This window comes from Grammomys surdaster, unplaced genomic scaffold, assembly GCF_004785775.1.
Source record: "Grammomys surdaster isolate TR1022 unplaced genomic scaffold, NIH_TR_1.0 98, whole genome shotgun sequence".
NCBI classification, from domain to species: domain Eukaryota; kingdom Metazoa; phylum Chordata; class Mammalia; order Rodentia; family Muridae; genus Grammomys; species Grammomys surdaster.
The window spans coordinates 13,313,148-13,320,332 of record NW_021604577.1 but is presented as its reverse complement, the minus strand read 5'-3'; positions in this window follow the sequence as shown (position 1 = coordinate 13,320,332).

The following is a 7,185-nucleotide window of genomic DNA, read 5'->3' as shown; positions in this document are numbered from 1 at the left end:
CCAGGAGAGAAAGTACAATGCTTCAGGAGGCAGCTGGAAGAGTCCGCTAGGAGCCCTGGCCACATGTGGAGTTGCGTTATTTGATGTTTTCCCTGGAATATTTCAGACTTTGGTCAGATCTTTCTTTGCTGTGCTTCTTCCGTTTCTCCTTTTTGGAATGAGAATGTTTACTCTGTATCATTGTATGTTAAAAGTATGTAACCTGTCAGATATTTTCTTACAACAGTGAGAAGAGTAACCAATATGAACACAGAGTTTAGCATTTCAGGTTGATCTCTGTTTGTTGGCAGAGTCTCATGTCTATGACCTCCGTGTAGCCAAGGGTGAACTTGGCTCTTAATCGCCCTGACTCCATATCCCGGGTGCAGGCAGCTCTCCACCCCGGCTCCATTTGGGTTTAAATGATTATTTTTAAGTATATACTGCAGTGGCATTTAGTACACTCACATTCCTGGGCCAATATCACCTCCATCCGTCTCAAGAACGTTCTCATTTTTCCAAATAAGACAGAGAAGCCTTGTCTTGTTAGAAAAAAAATACAGGCTATCTTATTTTAAAAATGTATCTTAGGTATTGTATTATTAGTTACTTTTAATATTGCTATAGCAAAAGCAACTTGGAGAAGGGATACTCACAGTTTGAAAGAAACCGTCCAAGGGGAGGCTTGGCAGCAGGAGAATGAGGCAGCTGGTAAGACTGTGTACGTGGTCACGAGGGGGCAGAGAGACGGAAGCTGCTGCTCAGCTTACTTGCTCTTCGTTATTTAACCTAGGGCCCTCATCCACAGGATAGTAGCCCCGCATTCAGGGTAGCTATTCCTTCCTCAGTTAAACCTTTCTGGAAACACACTCAAGGTTTTATTTTCCATAGTGGTTCAACTATCTTAGTCGGTGTTCTATTGCTGTGAAGAGACACCTTGACCAGGTTAACTCTTATAAAGGAAAACATTTAATTGCACCTGGCTTACAGTTTCAGGGGTTTAGTTCATTATTGTCACGGTAGGGAGCACGGTGGCAGGCAGGCAGCCACGGTGCTGGAGACGTAGCTGAGAGCTGTACATCTAGAGCTATAGGCAGCAGGAGGAGAGAGCCACTGGACCTGGCTTGGGCTTTTGAAAACCTCAAAGCCCACCCCCGTGGTATCAAATACTGCCACTCTTCGCCAGCAGTGCCTGGGCTCTGCCAATTCACCGTCTCAGAGAGGAGAAGGCAGAGTCCTCATCCTGACTTTCCCCTTGGGGTACCATCATGCCACTGCTTGCTGGACTAAAAGGGGAAAGTGGGGTCTAGGATGAATTCTGTGGTTCCTGATCTCTTCTCTAGTACCCTGTCACCTCTGGTGTACTGCCTGGAGAGGAAGTCAGGAACAGTGGGGTCACAGTCCTCATTTCCCCTCGGGTGTCAGCTCACCAGGCAGGAAAGGGAAAGCAGAGCCCAAGATCAGATGAGCAGGACACGAACACGCCAAGTACTGGAGGGTGGGAAAGAGAAAAGCTTCTTCGGGAGTCTTAGTGTCATGGCTCTTTTAGGTGAAGGCCTTCCCGGTGGTGATCTCTAGTGAAGCCACTCTCTGAGATGATCTTAGCTTGTTCATAATTCTTTATTGGGGGTGGATGTGGACAGATACCTTTTATTCGACGTGAGCCAGGGATTATATACTTTTTGGAGGGGGGAGGGGGGAGAATATCCAGGAAAAGAAGGTCACTGACTGAAGGCTAAGGCTGTCTAGATACCTCATTAGCATGGAGAAGAACTCTAGGTGCTATCCTACAAGACTGTGTGCCTGTGATCATCTCAGTTGGTGGCCATGGTTACACTTTCCAGAGCCAGTGTTGGAGGCTGGGAGGGGACAGTTCCATTCCTACCGTCTCAGATCTCTGAGATGCCTGGGATTTGAGCAAGTCCTACCTCACCATTTCTTACATCTGTCTGATATTAAGGTCCCATGTGCCCTACACACTCCTAGTGACACATATTCCTACAACAAGGTCACACCTCCTAATCTTTTCAAACACAAATGTTGGCCACTCCCTGGTGACCAACGTTCAAATCTCTGAGCCTCTGGAGGCCAACTCTTTCAAACTAGCACACCATTCAAAGTGACAATGAAGATTAAGTTTCACAGACATTGTTTTACATCAATATACAATCTAATTTCTCACTCGATATTCAGCATTCCTTGTAAGAATACTTCCTGCGTATTTGTATTGGTCCTTATCCCCGAGGGCGTTTGCAATCCTCTGATGTACAGATAGCTTTGCAATATGTTTGGTTTGCTCTGACCTGGTTTCCTTTCCCAGCCGATGATCTCCTGTTCCTCTCTGCAGGCCACATCCACCTCCCTCCTGACTTCGGGGCCTCTGTGTCCTCAGGCTTTGCTGACACAATAGATTGCAAACTTCTCAGATGAATCCCTGCTCATTCACCACTGGCACCATAGAGGCCCAATGTGTAGCTCCTTGGGGTTGTGTCTCCTGGTGTGTCACTGAAGGCTTACGTTCTAGACGTGATGAAATGCAGTAACAAACTGAGGGCCCGTGTGTCCGTGGACCTGATTAACATAGATCATGAGGAGAGACCAGGCACCATCTCTTCTCCACAGACGTGAGGAGGCTGGACCCAAGTTTCCAAACTTTATTCATTCACAGCTGGATGTGCTGGCAGCTACCCGAAAGGCAAGGCTGCCCAGAGCTTATTGTCTTTCTGTTCACACCCTAGGCTGTTTTCCATTCTGAGGCTGCCCCACTTTTTGATTTAAAAAAAAAAGGGGGGAGGAAATGGTAGAGAAAGGGTTCCCACTTCAAACAAACACAGCAAGATTTGTGATTCCCCAGCACGATAGCGCCTGCCAGTAATCCCAGCAGGGAGGATAGGCAAGAAGATAGTCTGAGCCAGCCTAGGCTACTCGGCAAGTCCTTGTCTCATGTTCATGCAAAAAAGAACTTAGAGGACAAGTGATCCCTTTGCAGGGACACACATCAGATATCCTGCATATCTAATATTTGATTTATGATTCATAATAGTAGCAAAATTACAGTTATGAAGTAACAACAAAAACAATTGTGTGGTTGGGGTCACAGTGTGAGGAACAGTATTAAAGAGTCTCAGCATTAGGAAGGTTGAGAACCGCTGTGCTAGATGGAGTGAGGTGATATAGTAATAATGGAATAGAAATGTGATATCAGCAATGATTGCTATATTCTCATAAGATCTATGGAATCCTTACTGGGGTTTCCCCACCTCTACCGACAGAGCCTCAGAGAATTTAAAGTTCCAGGTCAGTCGACACAAATGGTTCTAGATAGGTCTCTAAGACTGTGAGTGACTCATGCTCTGGTTTGCTCAGAGGCCATAAGGCAAGCTTTCTGGTGAGGCTCAGCATAGACGCTGCAAAGGGAACATGAGTCAACAAAAGAGATCTGGAGGTAACAAGACTGGGGAGGAACTACCAGATGCTGTGAGGGACAGGCTTAGGTCAACGGACAGCTGAGGATGGCTAAGAGGCAGATGTCCCGAGAGCTGGCTCTTCCTAAGAAAGGAAGAAGACGTGCAGAAGAGCTGCACATAAGAAGGACCCTTTCTGTGTCCAGGGGACTGGGTCATACTGCTGAGAAATCATGGAGCCTCGCAGAAAAGATCTTCTCTTTCACAGGCTGAGAGGTAGGGCTTTGAGCCCTCAGCAGGCAGCTGTAGGCTGGAAGCAGGCCGTGTAGTCTTGATAAGATATCCACACAGGGAAGAATCAATTAGATTGTGTACACATGAAGAATGGTGTGTAGCCGCCTCTCCTGTCTACCCAAGTCTGCAGAGGGGCTGCACTGTCTAGCCTTCTGGTCTGAAGAAAATCTCAGCAAGGCAGAGGTGGAGAGAGGATCCCTCAATTCTTGGATTGCAGGCAGCCTTATCCACAGAATGACTCTTTGGAGGACCCCATCCTAGTTCCTTCAGGGTCAGCAGAAGGAAGTCTTTAGAGAAGAGCAAATGCCCAAGAGGCCACCTAGGGGATAACTAGATGTCCCCTCACTTGCTTCTATTCTTCTGGGCTTCTTGGGGAGCACTAAGGACAAGAATAGCTTGTTTGCTAAAATGGACAGGCACTTTAGAGCCACCCAGCCTCACCAAGTGTCCTGGACTTTGGGTAACTGAAACCAGTAGCTATAAAGGACAGCAAAGTGGGCCAGTGCTTGCCCACAAAGGGTCTCCCAAGATGAGAGCTATCCACAAGTACAGAAACCACAGTAGAAGCCCAGGTGGTGTCAGCGGAGAGCTGGAGTACCAAAGCAGCAAGCAACAGAGGGAAGGATAGAAGGAAGCCATTGACAGGTGCACTGAGGGATGGCTGGGCCCAGTCTTGCCCCACCCAGCTAAATTCTTCTTCTGGGAAGGCCAGGAGACCAGGGGAGAGATTCGAGAGGAAGCACTGAAAGATACACAGGGAAGTGTTCTGAATGTCTGAACTTCAACTCTCTAAAGAATTGTAAAGACACAGGATCCCGTGGGAAGCTGCCTGAAGAGTTTCTGAAGTCTCTGGTAGAGGCTTGGGCTAGTCTGAGGTATACATAGATCCTGGCAAATTCCCAAAAAGGGGGCACTCCAGCCTGGATTTTACCCCAGGTCTAGGAGAAGTGGCACAGTCCTGTTTAAGAAACAGCTATGGAGCGAGTCCTGGCATATGAACCTCTGCGTTGCCGTGGGCTGCAGAAAGTCCTCTTCTTGAGATCACAGGCCAGGAAGAGAGTAGCTGCCTGGGGGCCTCAAAGGCAAGAAGTGCCAGCCTAGAGGTGATTAGACAGGAACATCAGTGGAACACGGCTGACCTAGGATCACATGAGCCCCAGCCTCCTCCCAGGTGCTGTGCCAGTGTGCCCAGGCTTGGGTGGAAAAGGCACAGCCACTCTGTACTGACTGAGGTGAAGTATCTGCCCACCCAGCAATGAGAGCTAAGAGAGAGATGGTTGAGGTAGAAAAAAAAATTCAATATGCTTAAATTCCGTATTGTGAAATCTATTATAAGACACAGAAAGAGCTGGCTTGTAGTGGCACATGCCTTTAATCTCAGCACCCAGAAGGCAGAGGCAGGAGAGTCTCTGTGAGTTCAAGGTTAGTCTAGTCTACATAGTAAGTTCCAAGTCAGTCAGAGCTACCTAAAAAGAGCCTGTATCAAAAAGACACAAGATCCACACTCCATAAGTATAAAATTAGTACAGTAAAAGACTACAAATAAAAGACAGTGGGCCGCCGGGCGGTGGTGGCACACGCCTTTAATCCCAGCACTTGGGAGGCAGAGGCAGGTGGATTTCTGAGTTCGAGAGTTCGAGGCTAGCCTGGTCTACAGAGTGAGTTCCAGGACACAGAGAAACCCTGTCTCGAAAATACATATGACAAGAACAATCTATTACAAGGCTGTCAATCAATGAGCAGGGCAGTTCGTCGAAGAGCTAAGGGTGGTAGTGGACAGGCAGTCTGTGTAGGGAATTCACATTTTCCACGTGGACAACCTTAGACACTGTGGCCTGAGTCACAGTGATGAAAGTCTACAGGGATCCAAGGGCAGGTATAGCTGGCATGTTCCAGGACAGTTCTAGTAGGGTGAGGAAAAACGAATAAGGAAGTTCATGTTGTCATCCTGCCAAGTCCCACGGAGACAGCCTGGATGGCTCCAGATAGACTTGGACCTGCCTGGAAATGGAAACTCTTACTTCTCAACCAAATCTACACAAGCTCAAAGGTGAGGTCAGCAAAGCATCAAACATCAGACGATCACTAAGACAAATGCCTCAGTCAGGAAATGAACGGCTCGGGGAGCATGTGGGTGAGCAGATCCGAACAGAAGTTCAAATTCAAAGAAGCAGGACTCACCGTGCCTGTGGGAGGAACATCGTGCCAGGACCTCTAGAGATCGATCATGGATAGAACTCAGGGTGGCTGAGGCTCAGCGCCTACAAGTGTTCTCACCCGCTGGAGAGAGCAAAGAGGGGCCAGGTGGTAAGTAAGCTGTGACTGACCACTCTCCAGTGTCCTCCCACGAGGATTATCTAGTGTTGGAAACAGCATGAGGACCATACAATGGAAACCAGACAAGTAACCGGGAATATCCCCATGGTGGGGTATGTAAAAGCCTAAGGCAGATTTGTATATACTGATTTGGAACGAGCCCTAAGGCAGCAGACAGGTAAAGCAGGAAGCCAAATGACACATGCAGAGGTCTATGTGTTTGTTTACTTATTTAAAGTTTCTCCCATATCCTGAAATTATAGCATTTATAAAAAAACAAAACCACCACCACCATAACAACAACAACAAGAAACCAACACAGTTGTGAGCGGAGGCTACAGCTCAGTGACAGAGAACCTGTCTAACATAGCCAAGGTCCTAGGTTCAATCTCTAGTATTTCCAAAAATACTGAAAAAAAACCAACCAAACAAACAAAAACCCTGTAACCCCAGGGTCAGGAAGCTGAAGAAAAATGACCATCATGACTGAGACCAGCCTGAACTATAATATGAGGCCTTGCCCAAAATATCAACAACCCAAAAGCTCAGGGCACTTTTTTCCCCCTATAAAAATAGGTGGAATATGGACCGGGGATGTGTCCCAGTCAGTAAAGTCCTTCCTTTGCAAGCATGAGGGCGTGAATGCACATGTAAAAAAGCATCTCTCACCAGGAAAAAAAAATAATCTAAATAAATCGATTCAAGCACACTGCTTGGAACAGAGCCTGGTACATAGATGTTCTAGCTACTGTTACTTGTATAAACATAAGCTTTGTTTCACAAGTAGGTGGTGTTGGGCTTTGTGGAGACTCTCATCCCAATAAGGCCCTAGTTCACATGATTGTGAATTGAAGAAGAGAGATGCCTGGTGTACGCTTCTACAGGGAGAGGAAAGCTCCTTCCTCCTGGAGAGCGAGGGAGGGGCAGGCTGGGAAGACACTGAAATCCACTCTCTGGGCATTAGGCTTGTTCAGTGGGCAGCAACACGCTGGTAAGAATTCATGTCTGGGGTCGGGCACGGTGGCCTGTGTCTTTAATCACAGCACTCAGGAAGCAGAGAGAGAGGTGGATATCTCTGAATTCAAGCTCAGCCTGATTTATGGAGTTCCAGGCCAGCCAGTACTCCACAGTGAGACTCTGTCTCAAACAAGCAGACAGATGGACAGACACACACAGAATTCATATCCAGCTG